General features: G+C 40.9%; 1 protein-coding gene across 6 annotated transcripts in view; it reads left to right on the forward strand.

The window, feature by feature from the left end:
* LOC137431810 (uncharacterized) overlaps positions 1-15,486 on the forward strand; it is a 368,459-nt gene that overhangs the window by 27,987 nt on the left and 324,986 nt on the right. The window lies entirely within an intron of this gene.

The following is a 15,486-nucleotide window of genomic DNA, read 5'->3' on the forward strand; positions in this document are numbered from 1 at the left end:
TGGGTGTATTGCGCCCATTGAGGGCGGAGCGACACCCGAAAAAGATGTCTTTTTCGGGGGTAATCGAGTTCAGGCGACATCTTCTCCGAGGGGTTTGGTGGAATCTGACAGGGGTTTCGATATTTGGTTAGGCCAATGTCATGTGTCTAGCCCCACGGAGCTCGATTTTTCATTTTCGCCCCAAGGTCAAGGTCACAAGGTCACGAAATTTAGAAAAGTTAATTTTTGATGGTTTTATTACATTGTTCGCTTCCTGATAGGGTGAAATGTCGTACATGATCTTATATTATCACATACATCATGAAATACAAGTTTTCCAACAAATTTCAGAATCTTCGACCTTTGACCTTTGAAGGTCACAAAGGTCAAATTTAAAAAGTTGTCGGAATCGAACCAAATTTTCGGTATTGTGTAGCTAACTAACCTCATAACTGATTATACATTATTTTCTATCTCATTTCAAGGTCAGTAACCTTCGTTTTGACATTTCAAGGTCACAAAGGTCAAATTTTCAAAGTTGGCGGAATCGAACCGAATTTTCGAAATCGAACCGAAGAATACCGCTCACTCATGAACCATCGTCGTCTCCTGATTTGTTGATTTCTGTGCTTGAATCTCTTAAGAACACTCGATTGTAAAAATATCCAAATACAGGAGTGAATTGATGTAGAGTCTGCTTTGATTGTGAAAATGTACCTTGTTTCATCAGAGTCTCAGTTGATCCATTATAAACAACGAAAAACGAATTATTCTCTTTCGTTCTAGACTCTATGTATATAAACTGTGTGGGATCAACTACAAGTTGATGAGTTTGCACTCATTTCTATTTTTATTCAAACATTGTGTTTGGTAAATCTCAGGTGAGATCATTGAATTCACAAATGTTCTTATTTTGTTTCTCATTGATGAATTATGCCAGAGAATTATGGATCTTGAAGTCATGCCATTCCCATTAGACCATGGATGCTTTCATCCTCCTCCTTATGACTCAAAGTAGTGTTTATGTGGCAAACCAAGTGGCATTTTCACAATTTATTTTGGATAACTTGATTCTGCGTGCAGTAAAATAGGAAATTATCATTATGAATTGAGGGTCTTGATTTAGATTAGTCAAAATTGCAACAGGGTTTTCATTGGCATTCTTTTTATCAGCTGATCCCTCCTGATATGAAGTATATTTTAGAAGAAGTTTAATGTATAAATGTGCCAATACAGTACTGTATATCGAATTAAGTCAGAGGCCATGTTATATCAATACTGTACATGAGTGTGTGTGTGTGTGTGTGTGTGTATGTGTGTGTGTGTGTGTGTTGGTGTGTATATACAGTATATATGTATATCTATCTATAATTCCATTAATCTCTGTGTGTATGTGTGTATGTGTGTTTGTATGTGTGTTTGTATGTGTGTTTGTATGTGTGTATGTTTGTCTGTGACCGCTGTTTCTCGACAACTACCGGTCCGATATACTTGAAACTTGCCAGGTATATTGCTGGGGACCCGAGGATGTGCCTTTTCAAGGTTTGAAATTAATCGGACAAGTACTTACCGAGCTATGGCGATTTAGCCGTTCGCCGTTCGCTTTGGCGTTGCGAATGGACCAAACCATTGCATGTAAATAGAGGGGGGGGGGGTTCTGTGGTCGTTGCGAATGGACCAAACCATTCATGTAAATAGAGGGGAGGGGTTCTGTGGTCGTTACTGCCACGTGGTTTCAAAGTTTTTTTTTGTTGTTGTTGTTTGCACGCATGTTTTTTTGCACCCACGTACGGGCACGCCCTAGGATGTTTACACACACACACCCCTACACAAATTTTTTTTTTTTTTTTTTTTTGGCAAGGAACGGGCACCCACGTACGGGCACGTCCTAGCTTATATATAGTACGGGCATGCCCTAGTATATACAAATGTATATATGTGTGTGTATATACATATATATATGTTTTGTATTTATTTATTTATTTACATATACTGTATATACTAGGGCATGCCCGTACTATATCTATATCTAAAATTATATCCCCCCCCCTCTATTTACATGAAATGGTTTGGTCCAAAGCGAACGGCTTGCGAGTACGGTGACAATCCCCCCCCCCCTCTATTTACATGAAATGGTTTGGTCCATTCGCAAAGCCAAAGCGAACGGCAGTTACGAATCGCAGTTACGATGAATCGCAAAGTAGTTTTAATTAGTTTTAAAACATAGTTTAACGCCAACATAGTTTGCCAACGTGAAATAAATGAATACGCTCTCAAATGTGCCGTCCGAGGCAGAGTCTGTTCGCCACGTTCGGCACACGTGATAGCTCGCTGCTCTCTGATTGGTTGAATCGTTTTTGGACATAGCTCGGTAACTACTTGTCCGATTAATTTCAAACCTTGAAAAGGCACATCCTCGGGTCCCCAGCAATATACCTGGCAAGTTTAAAGTATATCGGACCGGTAGTTGTCGAGAAACAGCGGTCACAGACATACAAACATACAAACATACAAACAAACATACACACAGAGATTAGTGGAATTATAGATAGATATATATATCTCTATATACAGTCACGTGAAAAAGTAAGTACTTAGTTCACCCCATGTAAAGTTTTGACTTTTTCAACATATTTCAACATACAGCTATTTGATCTTCATTTCAACAATGTTGATAGATAAAGGTGATATAATATAACATTTACATTTTGTAGTCCATTGTATAATTTAAATAAACATAAATGCAAATTTTGCATGTGGAAGAAGTAAGTACACCCTTGGTTCTAATAGGTGGTATTGCCCCCTTTGGCAGAAACAAACTCAAGTAGGAGTTTCTTATAACTGTCTAACAGTCTCTGACATCGACTGGGAGAAATTTTTGCCCACTCCTCCATGCAGAATTATTTCAGATGTGCGATGTTTGAGGGGTTTCTTGCATGCACAGCTCGTTTCAAATCCCCCCCACAACATCTCCATGGGATTTAGATCCGGCCTTTGACTTAGCCATTCCAGAACCCTCCATTTCTTTCTTTTCAGCCATTCCTTGGTGGATTTACTGGGATGTTTAGGGTCATTGTCATGTTGCAAGGTCCACCTTCGGTTGAGCTTCAACTTTCCAACAGATGGCCTCACATTATCCTCAAGCACCCTCTGGTACAATGAAGAATTCATAGTGGATTCTATGATGGTGAGCTGCCCAGGCCCTGATGCAGCAAAGCTGCCCCCAAACCATATTTCCACCACCATGCTTTACAGTTGGTATCAGGTTCTTGTGGTCAAATGCTGTCTTTGGTTTTCGCCAAACATGTCTGCTGGTACTGTGGCCAAATAGCTCTACCTTTGACTCATCTGTCCAGAGCACATTGTTCCAGAAGTGCTGGTCTTTGCCTCGGTGTTCATTGGCAAACTTTAGTCTTGCCCTGATGTTCTTTCTGGACAGCAAAGGTTTCCTCCTGGCACACCTCCCATGTAGATCAAATTTGTGCAGCCGCTTTCTAATGGAAGACTCGTGCACTTTGACATCAACAGTGGCAAGAGCTACCTGTAGGTCCCGTGATGACATTCTGGGGTTCTTGGAGACTTCTTTCAGCATCTTGCGGTCTGCTCTCGGGCTGAACTTGCTGGGGCGGCCTGGCCTGAACAACTTGGCAGTTGTTTGGAATCTTCTCCACTTGTAGATGATCTTCCGGACAGTCGAAGGATTGATTTCAAATTGTTTGGAGATCTTTTTAAATCCCTTCCCAGACTCGTAGGCATCTATAACCTTCTTTCTGAAGGCCTCAGAGAGCTCTTTTGATCTAGGCATGGTGATGCCGCACACTTCAACAACAAAGAGCAAACCAAACTAAATGTCTGAGGTTTAAATAAGACAGGTTCCTCCAAGATCCTCTCCAACGATATTCTAATCATTTGCACCTGAGCTGGTGCACCTGATTCTAATTTTATGTATTTGAAGTAGTGATACATGTCGGCGTGTACTTACTTTTTCCACATGCGAAATTTGCATTTATGTTTATTTAAATTATACAATGGACTACAAAATGTAAATGTTTCAGGATATTTGTTATATTATATCACCTTTATCTATCAATATTGTTGAAATGAAGATCAAATAGCTGTATGTTGAAATATGTTGAAAGAGTCAAAATTTTACATGGGGTGTACTTACTTTTTCACGTGCCTGTATATACAGTGTATTCAGACCCCTTCACTTTTTCACATTTTATAAGTTTGCAGCCTTATGCTGAAATCGTTTAAATTCATTTTTTCCCTCATCAATCTACATTCAATACCCCATAATGACAAAGAGAAAACAGGATTTTAGAAAGTTTTGCAAATTTATTAAAAATAAAAAAACAAAATATCACATTGACATAAGTATTCAGACCCTTTGCTATGACACTTGAAATTTAGCTCAGGTGCCTCCCATTTCTCTTGATCATCTTTGAGATGTTTATACACCTTGATTTGACTCCACCTGTGGTAAATTCAATTGATTGGACATGATTTGGAAAGGCACACACCTGTCTATATAAGGTCTCACAGCTGACTATGCAAATCAGATCAAAAACCAAGCCATGAGGTCGAAGGAACTGCCTACAGAGCTCAGAGACAGCATTGTGTTGAGGCACAGATCTGGGGAAGCCGACAAAAAAAATCTCTGCTGCCTTGAAGGTTCCCAAGAGCACAGTGGCCTCCATAATTCTTAAATGGAAGAAGTTTGGAACAACCAGGACTTTTCCAAGAGCTGGTCGCCCGGCCAAACTGAGCAATCGGGAGAGAAGGGCCTTGGTAAGAGAGGTGACCAAGAACCCGATGGTCACTCTGGCTGAGCCTTGAAAGCCCACATAATCTTGTTTCTCACAGTCTGAGAGTCCTTTAGGTGCTTTTTGCAAACTCCAAGCAGGCTTTCATGTGTCTTTCACTGAGGAGAGGCTTCCGTCTGACCACTCTGCCATAAAGCCCAGATCGGTGGAGTGTTGCAATGATGGTTGTCCTTCTGGAAGTTTCTCCCATCTCCACACAGGATCTCTGGAGCTCAGCCCGAATGACCATCGGGTTCTTGGTCACCTCTCTTACCAAGGCCCTTCTCCCCCGATTGCTCAGTTTGGCCGGGCGGCCATCTCTAGGAAGAGTCCTGGTTGTTCCAAACTTCTTCCATTTAAGAATTATGGAGGCCACTGTGCTCTTGAGAACCTTCAAGGCAGCAGAGATTTTTTTGGTCGGCTTCCCCAGATCTGTGCCTCAACACAATGCTGTCTCTGAGCTCTGTAGGCAGTTCCTTCGACCTCATGGCTTGGTTTTTGATCTGATATGCATAGTCAGTTGTGAGACATGATATAGACAGGTGTGTGCCTTTCCCAATCATGTCCAATCAATTGAATTTACCACAGGTGGACTCCAATCAAGGTGTAGAACCATCTCAAAGATGATCAAGAGAAATGGGGTACACCTGAGCTAAAGTGTCATAGCAAAGGGTCTGAATACTTATGTCAATATGATATTTCAGTTTTTTCTTTTTAATAAATTTGCAAAACTTTCTAAAATCCTGTTTTCTCTTTGTCATTATGGGGTATTGAGTGTAGATTGATGAGGGAAAAAATGAATTTAAACGATTTCAGCATCAGGCTGCAACATAACAAAATGTGAAAAAAGTGAAGGGGTCTGAATACTTTCTGAATGCACTGTATATATATATATTTTTATGTGTGCATATATATATATATATATATATATATATATATATATATATATATATATATATCAAATGAACAAATAGGCAGGGTAATGAGATATAGGCCACAGACTATGTTCCTGCAAAACAGGTTGGACAGCATAGCATATATTTCAAACTCCCCCTACTATGGCTTTGAGTCTACCCAAACATGTAATTTCTTGTGCACTTTGCTTGGATGGAGCTCAGTAATCCCAACTTCACCAATGTTTATTTATTTATTTGGTGTCTGATAGAACTGTATAACAAGAGGAACGGAAGACAAATTGGTTGATGTGTTTATATGACCAAAACTTAAAATATATATTTATTGGGAAAGCTGTTGACACAGATTGTCTGATGCTGTATCAGCTGATGTCCAGAAAAAGCAGCATTTTATTCAAGAGATAAGTTTGCTGCAGAACCAAGAATAAAAGTAAAGAAATATATTTAAAAATATATAAATTAAAATTGATAATCTTGCGTGAACTATGCAGTCGTGTAAAATTAATTCATTTACATGTGCACTTCACTCCTAAGACAATGGCTGTGATGGGACATGGATTTGAATCATCACAACATACATGGCATGACTAAAAAGTATGCGGACACTCCTCCTAATTAGTGGATTCGGCTGTTTCAGCCACACCCATTGCTGACAGGTATATATAATCAAGCACACAGCCATGCAATCTCCATAGACAAACATTGGCTGTAGAATGGGCCGTACAGAAGAGCTCAGTGAATTTCAACGTGGCACCATCAAAGGATGCCGCCTTTCCAACAAGTCAGTTCGTCAAATTTCTGCCCTACTAGAGCTGCTCTGGTCAACTGTAAGTGCTCTTATTGTGAAGTGGAAACGTCTAGGAGCAACAACAGCTCAGCCGCGAAGTGGTAGGCCACACAATCTCACAGAATGGGACCGCCTAGTGCCTGAAGCACGTAGCGCATAAAAATCGTCTGTCCTCGGTTGCAACACTCACTACCAAGTTCCAAACTGCTTCTGGAGGCAACGTCAGCACAACAACTGTTCGTCGGGAGCTTCATGAAATGGGTTTCCATGGCTGAGCAGCCGCACACAAGCCTAAGATCACCATGCGCAATGCCAAGCGTCGGCTGGAGTGGTGTAAAGCTCACCGCCATTGGACTCTGGAGCAGTGGAAAAGCGTTCTCTGGAGTGATGAATCACGCTTCACCATCCGGCAGTCCGATGGACGAATCTGGGTTTGGCGGATGCCAGGAAAATGCCACCTGCCTGAATGCATAGTGCCAACTGTAAACTTTGCTGTAGGAAGAATAATGGTCTGGGACTGTATTTCATGGTTTGGGTGAGACCCCTTAGTTCCAGCAAAGGGAAATCTTAACGCTACAGCATACAATGACATTCTAATCTAGACGATTGTGTGCTTCCAACTTTGTGGCAACAGTTTGGGGAAGGCCCTTTCCTGTTTCAGCATGACAATGCCCCCGTGCACAAAGCGAGGTCCATACAAAAATGGTTTGTCGAGATCGGTGTGGAAGAACTTGACTGGCCTGCATCGAATCCTGACCTCAACCCCATCGGACACCTTTGGGATGAATGGGAACGCCGACTGTGAGTCAGGCCTAATCGCCCAACATCAGTGCCCGACCTCACTAATGCTCTTGTGGCTGAATGGAAGCAAATCCCCACAGCAATGTTCCACCATCTAGTGGAAAGCCTTCCCAGAAGAGTGGATGCTGTTATATCAGCAAAGGGGGGACCAACTCCATATTAATGCCCATGATTTTGGAATGAGATGTTCGATGTTTGGGTGTCCGCATACTTTTGGTCATGTAGTGTATATAAATACATATGTCAATGTGTATATTAGGATAATTAGTTCATACATCAGCATTACTTCCTTATTTTCGATTATCTTGCTTTTGGTTCATGTTTCCATGAGTTTTTTGAAACTGGGATATCAAAGTTTTTGCAGATGTGCCAGTAGATTTCTCTATAAACTCCATTGTGCCTTTGTCTGTACAACTGTTCTGACATGAGTTTTTTTTTAACATCCCGATGTGAGGTGTCTCGTGCTTTCTGTTTTCACCTTACAGAACCTACAACTGTCTGATTTACTTAGTCCTGCCATTTTTAAAGCCACTCGTGTCGTGTTTGGTCTTCAGAATTTATAATGATTCGTTCTCCATTCCAGTTGAGATGATCTGTTCTTAGCCATTCCAATGAGCTTTTTTCATCTATTTCAAGTCTGTCCAATTATTTTTGTACCTGCCCGCTCTTTTGTCACTCTCACAGTTGTCAATGTATATCTGTTTGTATTTCGCGTTTTATTTTTCTTTTGTCTTTTTTGCAATCGTTGGGGCTGTATCCGTTGCTGTTTCAGTTTCATGTGTGACATCTATTCACACCTGCCTTTGGAAATATTTTACCAGTTGGGTTAGGGATGCATTTTCTAGTTTGTTGGCTTCATGTTTGCATTCTAAATGGATTCTGTCGTCTGTTTAACTTTCCACGCACTCAGCGAATCCTAAAGTTGTCATTCTGTACACTTGGTTGAGTTCCATCAGGCCGGTACCTCCTTCTCATCTCAACAGGTACATTCTCAGGATGCACTGATTTTTGTATAACATTTTGTGGATAGTGAGAAGTTTCCTTATTTATATATCTAGCTTGTTGATTTCAGCTTGTGGTCAGTTTATTATTCCGCAGTGTATTGGAGCACTGGTACTGCAAGTACTGGTTTATGTCTTTGATTTTGTTTCTCGGGGTGAGATATGTTTTTCTTTTAGGATCAGCCTCATTCTACGCAGGTGTTCTATGGCAATTGTTCTGTGCATTTCTTTGTGACATACAGTGCCCTCCATAAGTATTGAAACAGTGAAGTCAAATTTGTTATTATTGCTAAATACTCACAAAATTTGGATTTGAGATCAAAAGATGAATATGAGGTAAGAGTACAGAAGGTCAGATTTTATTTCTTCATATTTCCATCCATATATGTTGTACCATTGCAGAAAAATAGCACTTTATATGTTCAGTTCCTCCATTTTAGGTAAGCATAAGTATTGGATAATCATATATAGTAGTAGGTGGTTTCTTGTTCTGTAACATACAGTCATGTGAAAAAGTAAGTACACCCCATGTAAAGTTTTGACTTTTTCAACATATTTCAACATACAGCTATTTGATCTTCATTTCAACAATATTGATAGATAAAGGTGATATAATATAACAAATATCATGAAACATTTACATTTTGTAGTCCATTGTAGAATTTAAATAAACATAAATGCAAATTTCGCATGTGGAAAAAGTAAGTACACCCTTGGCTCTAATAGGTGGTATTGCCCCCTTTGGCAGAAACAACCTGAAGTAGGCGTTTCTTATAACTGTCTACCAGTCTCTGACATCGACTGGGAGAAAATTTTGCCCACTCCTCCATGCAGAATTCTTTCAGCTGTGCGATGTTTGAGGGGTTTCTTGCATGCACAGCTCGTTTAAAATCCCCCCACAACATATCGATGGGATTTAGATCCGGGCTTTGACTTGGCCATCCCAGAACCCTCCATTTCTTTCTTTTCAGCCATTCCTTGGTGGATTTACTGGTATGTTAGGGTCATTGTCATGTTGCAAGGTCCGCCTTCGGTTGAGCTTCAACTTTCTGACAGATGGCCTCACATTATCCTCAAGAACCCTCTGGTACAATGAAGAATTCATGGTGGATTCTATGATGGTGAGCTGCCCAGGCCCTGATGCAGCAAAGCTGCCCCAAACCATATTATTTCCACCACCATGCTTTACAGTTGGTATCAGGTTCTTGTGGTCAAATGCTGTCTTTCGTTTTCGCCAAACATGTCTTCTGGTACTGTGGCCAAATAGCTCTACCTTTGACTCACCTGTCCAGAGCACATTGTTCCAGAAGTGCTGGTCTTTGCCTAGGTGTTCATTGGCAAACTTTAGTCTTGCCCTGATGTTCTTTCTGGACAGCAAAGGTTTCCTCCTGGCACACCTCTCATGTAGATCAAATTTGTGCAGCCTCTTTCTAATGGTAGACTCGTGCACTTTGACATCAACAGTGGCAAGAGCTACCTGTAGGTCCCGTGATGACATTCTGGGGTTCTTAGAGACTTCTTTCAGCATCTTGCGGTCTGCTCTGGGGCTGAACTTGCTGGGGCGACCTGGCCTGAACAAGTTGGCAGTTGTTTGGAATCTTCTCCACTTGTAGATGATCATCCGGACAGGCAATGATTGATTTAAAATTGTTTGGAGATCTTTTTAAATCCCTTCCCAGACTCGTAGGCATCTATAACCTTCTTTCTGAAGGCCTCAGAGAGCTCTTTTGATCTAGGCATGGTGACGCCACACACTTCAACAACAAAGAGCAAACCAAACTAAATGTCGGAGGTTTAAATAAGACAGGTTCCTCCAAGATCCTCTCTAACGATGTTCTAATCATTTGCGCCTGAGCTGGTGCACCTGATTCTAATTTTAGGTATTTGAAGTAGTGATAAATGTAGGGATGTACTTACTTTTTCCACATGCGAAATTTGCATTCATGTTTATTTAAATTATACAATGGACTACAAAATGTAAATGTTTCATGATATTTGTTATATTATATCACCTTTATCTCTCAATATTGTTGAAATGAAGATCAAATAGCTGTATGTTGAAATATGTTGAAAAAGTCAAAACTTTGCTTGGGGTGTACTTACTTTTTCATGTTACTGTAGATATACTGTATATTTACGAGTATGACATTGAGTTGACATTTGACATCAACACAGTTGACATCAACACAGTTGACATGACAACATATGACATTTACGAGTATGACAAATAACTTTGAGTACCAGTTCACTGGTAATTCCCTGCTTGTCGTTAAAGGCGGCAAAAAGGGTTGGCGTCAGGAAGGGCATCCGGCCGTAAAACATTGCTTCAAAAAGGGGATCAAAAAACAACAACAACCACGGTTCCCGAAAAAGGCCAACCCCCGCTTGCGGGGAAAAATGGCCTCTAAAGGTGGTTATTTTTTTTAAATATATATACACACACATAAGCAGCTTGACACACCCAGTTTGGTTGCTATACAATTCCCTAAGCCTGAGGGGCTTCCCTCAGGACAACCATCACTGCTTTGTCACATTATTGTAACACGTGGTTAGAAAGTAAATGTTTGGAATGATAAACTAAGTTGTCAACGTCACAATAAGGAATTTGATTTCACAATAAGGATGATGGTGCTCTGGGTGATTTATCGGTGCTCTGGGTGATCAATTGTAGTATCTGGTGCCCCCCCCCCAACCCCCACCCCAGCTTAGTGTACGCCTCTGCCCTTCCACTTTGGTTCTAAGATGAATTATTTCTTGGGAATGAAACTAATTGCTTTTTCAAGTACAGCAATTATATTCTGTATAAAAAAAAACCCACCTTTAGAGGCCATTTTTCCCCGCAAAGCGGGGGTTTGCCTTTTTCGGGCACCGTGGTTGTTGTTGTTTTTGTTTGTCCCCTTTTTGAAGCAATGTTTTACGGCCGGATGCCCTTCCTGCCACCAACCCTTTTTGTCGCCTTTTACGACAAACAGGGAATTACACACACTCACACACACACACACTCATTCACACACACACACTCACTCACACACATACACACATACACACACACACACTCACTCACTCACACACACACACACACACACACACACACACACACACACACACACACACACACACACACACTCACTCACTCACTCACTCACACATACACACACACTCACACACACTCACACAGACACACACTCACAGATGTCCCATGACCAATGTTATTTTTTTATTCTAATTTATTGCATCATTCAATCCCTGAACTTTAAACTCTGGTATTTTACTGCATTGTCGAAATTTTAATATGGCTCGTGACATTGAAACGTGTATAACTCCAATTTCAAGTAGTCGCGCTTACTTTTTGAACCGCCTTGATTTGGTTTGCCGAGTTCAGTTGCAGGGTTCTTGAAAACAAAGAATTTGCCAAACGTGAACAGGTCCAGCTGGATTGAATCAGTAAGGAAGTGTACCTGGAAATGTTCCAGCATATGCTGGTCCGGTGCATGCTGAGCACAGATATGAGTTTTACTGATGCTTACTGTTAACGTTGTTTGTGTGAGTGTGGGGGTGTATATGTGTGTGTGGGGGTGTATATGTGTGTGTGTGTGTGTGTTTGTGTGAGTGTGGGGGTGTATATGTGTGTGTGGGGGTGTATATGTGTGTGTGTGTGTGCGTGTGTGTGTATTTGTGTGTGTGTGTGTGTGTGTGAGTGAGTGTTTGTGTGAGTGTGTGTGAGTGTGGGGGTGTAGATGTGTGTGTGGGGGTGTATATGTGTGTGTGTTTGTGTGTGTGTGTGTGTGTGTGTGTGTGTGTGTGTGTGTGTGTGTGTGTGTGTGTGTGAGTGTGTGTGTTTAAGCATGTGACATCTGTGATGAAGAAATTTGTTTCATTGTGTATTGACTTGTGTGTGAGTGCAAGCTCGCTGGAGTTGTTAGTTTAACTTTCCTCTTGTAATAGTTTGTGCTGTATACATCTCAACCCACGTGACCCACAGATCTCACGGTGGACTTCGCACCAAGACGAAATTTCGTTTGGAATACTTCTTACCAATTCAGATAAACAAGAGCTAACATCAGCATAAACCTCCCTCCCAGAGAGACAAGTCAGCAATGGAGGTTGTTGTCATGGCATGCTCGGAAAGGAGCTTCCTTGGACTGTTTGGTATAATTTCGAGCACTTTGAAGAAACCTGCTTTAACGGATCCAAGAAAATGGGAGTAGAGATGTTCATAAATTATATGTCTGTCATGAAAAAGCACCTGGGTGTGGTGGCAAGGAGGCACAGGTAGCTCCTGGCCAGGCCTTAATCACAGCCATAGCTCGTTCTTTGCGTCATATCTCTTCCCAATTGAGAGCAGGGTTGTCGGGGCAGGTTGAGACTTGGTGTCTTTGCATTTTTAAGCTTTGTGTACCCAAGGGCTGACTGAGAAACAAATGGATGTGTGTTTGTAGTGACACTTGTTGCTACTTGCCCATAGGATAGAGCTCTCACTCCTCGTTGGTTGATTTTAAAGACCTTTATTGAGGCCTACCTCCACGCGCAATGCTAGCAAAGTTGACTTTTGGATCTATGGCTTTCACATGACTCAATATCTTATCTGTTCTCCTCCTCACATTCCTCCAAATTCAGATGGTATCCTACATGGTACAAATTACTGAAGAAGCTTGCAATGTGTGAGCCATTTATACTTTTGCAGAACTCGTACCAAGCGGCTATCTTTTCGGGAGTAAAGCATTCGATCGTGTCCGTCCGTGTGTGTGTGCGTGTGTGTGTTCGTGTGTTTGTGAACAAGATATCTGGAAAAGTTCTGAACGGATTTGGATGTAATTTGGTGGGATGATTGCCCTTGGGATAAGGAAGAATTGATTAGTTTTTTCGTGAAGCTCAGGATATTATTCGGGATCCAGGAATTTTTTGAAGGATTGTTTACCATTGGAAGACAAGGCTCATTTTTTAAAACATTATCTTCTATATATTCTATATTTAACATTGTGATATGAAAATAGTTTTCATATTTGTTGTAAATGTAGTTTAAACTCGTGGTTATGCATTAGAGCGGTGTATTTTTTTAGTAGCGGCGTCTTCAATGTTCATTTTTAAAATTTCTAATAAAGACATATTCTGTCATTTTAAAACCACCAAAGTGTGTATTCGGTTTCCCCGTTTCATAAAATGTATCATTTGATACGTATAATGCTTTAAAACGGCTTTTTTGGGGGTTTTTTTTTTTAAACCTCAGAAGAGATGTCAACATTTACCTCAGCGAATGTCAATCGCGGTGTCAGTATTTGATGAACTTATAAAGACTTAGGTGAGTTATAAGTGTGACCAGCATGTGCACGGGATTCTTCCCAGAAGAATGAGCGGTCGCATTAGCTTGTACGACTTAAAATGAGCGAGTTTTGTTTTGACGTTTGGGCCAGTTTTACATGTTGTATCCCTAAGGAATGAAACGAACGTTTTCCTGGCTTACAATTTTATTTGAAGTTACACATGCCTCAAAATACACTCACTTATATAGAATTGAACGCTGAATCCGGAAATGTAAGTGAAATTGCCTTGTTTTTTTTAACATTATCTTCTATATATTCTAAATATATATCTGTGCAGTGTCTGTGTTGTGTTGTCTTGTCTTGTGTTGTCACTGAACTACTCCCTCAAACTTTTGTGAAATCGTACTATTCCAACTTGACCCACGGCTGGAGTATGCGCTCTACTGAGTGGCGTTCTAGTCTTCTTCATGGTTTTGACCCAGTTTCTGTCGTTGCTTCCAGCTGCACCCAATTCTTCCCCCGCAGCTGCCACACTCACAATTCCCTATGCCAGCTGGTTAAGCCTGCTGACTCATTACCTCTCTGGTTTTGCCACTTTCACATGACCACACCAGACGCCACGCCAGACCTCTCATGAATGGTCAATATTTATTTTTATTTGCAGCTTCTGTGCAGATTTATTTATTTGTTTTTTTGCAGAATGTAGACTTATTTAATTTTTTGTTAATTTTCTTTTCTTTATTGCCCAGTGGAAAGGCATGTGTTATTTTGTGCACTGAGTATGTTATGTTTTGTACTATTCAAACTGGTGGCCTCATCTTCCAGTTACGAAAGACCGATTCGTCCAGCTTATCCTTTTGCACAACTTTCTTCATCGCTCGAAAACATGAAAACTTTCTCTGAAGCCTTTTTCATTTACCCATTGTGCAACGAATTACAAAGGCTTAGAAAAAACAAACAAACTGCACCTGCGTTTCAGGTTTTTCAGTTCATCCCACAATTATATATCTGATTAACCGAAAACTTCGCACTGACCTTTCAACGCCAAGTTTCTGATAGCAATTTGAATTCTCCATACGCATCATCACAAAATGATGTCATCGATGAAGTGACGTAGCAATCGGCTGTATGTTATATTTCTCAGGAATCTAAAGCCTTTGAAAGCCAAAATCTTTCACAGACCTTCATATCTGAGATACAAAAATAGATCTTATTCACGGTATTATTAAATGGCATCATCAATGAAGTTATATCCAAAATATATATATTTTTTACTATGTCAAAAATATGGTACATAGAGGTGACAGTTTATACAGCAACTCCGGGAAGTCACGAAGAGTCTGGAATACCTAAATGTTGGTCAATTTAACAATTGGATCTTCAAGATTCCACATTTGTATGTACATACCTCATCCCTCAGAACGGCAGTCTGCAACCTCCTCACTCTCTGCAGACCTTAACAAAATCACAGACTGGTCAAACAAGTGGAACATGTCTTTCAATCTTGACAAATCTCACACTCTTACTGTCTCTTCAAATAGACCGTCTGGACAACCCTCCCATCCACTTTCTGAATAATCCTCTCCAAGAAGTTCTGTCACTCAAGCTTTTGGGACTCACTATCTGCCATGATCTTTCCTGGGAAAACCACATTTCAAATCTGGCCTCCAAAGCCAGTCGCCGACTGGGCATCCTCCGTCGTGCGAAGTCCTTCCTTTGCACACCTGAGCTCCTCACCACATACAAGGCTTTCATCCACAGCTTAATGGAATACTGCTCTCCCCTTTGTGCTGGTGCTCCTGCCTCACACCTAGCTCGTCTTCACGCTGTTGAAACCAAAGCTTTCAGAATCATTGGAATCTCCCACGATGAAGCTAACTCCAAGGGCCTCTCACTCACTCACTGCAGGCAGGTTGGTGGTCTTTCCATCTTCTACCG

This window comes from Myxine glutinosa, chromosome 7 (genome assembly GCF_964187855.1).
Source record: "Myxine glutinosa chromosome 7, kmMyxGlut1.1, whole genome shotgun sequence".
In the NCBI taxonomy this organism is placed as follows: domain Eukaryota; kingdom Metazoa; phylum Chordata; class Myxini; order Myxiniformes; family Myxinidae; genus Myxine; species Myxine glutinosa.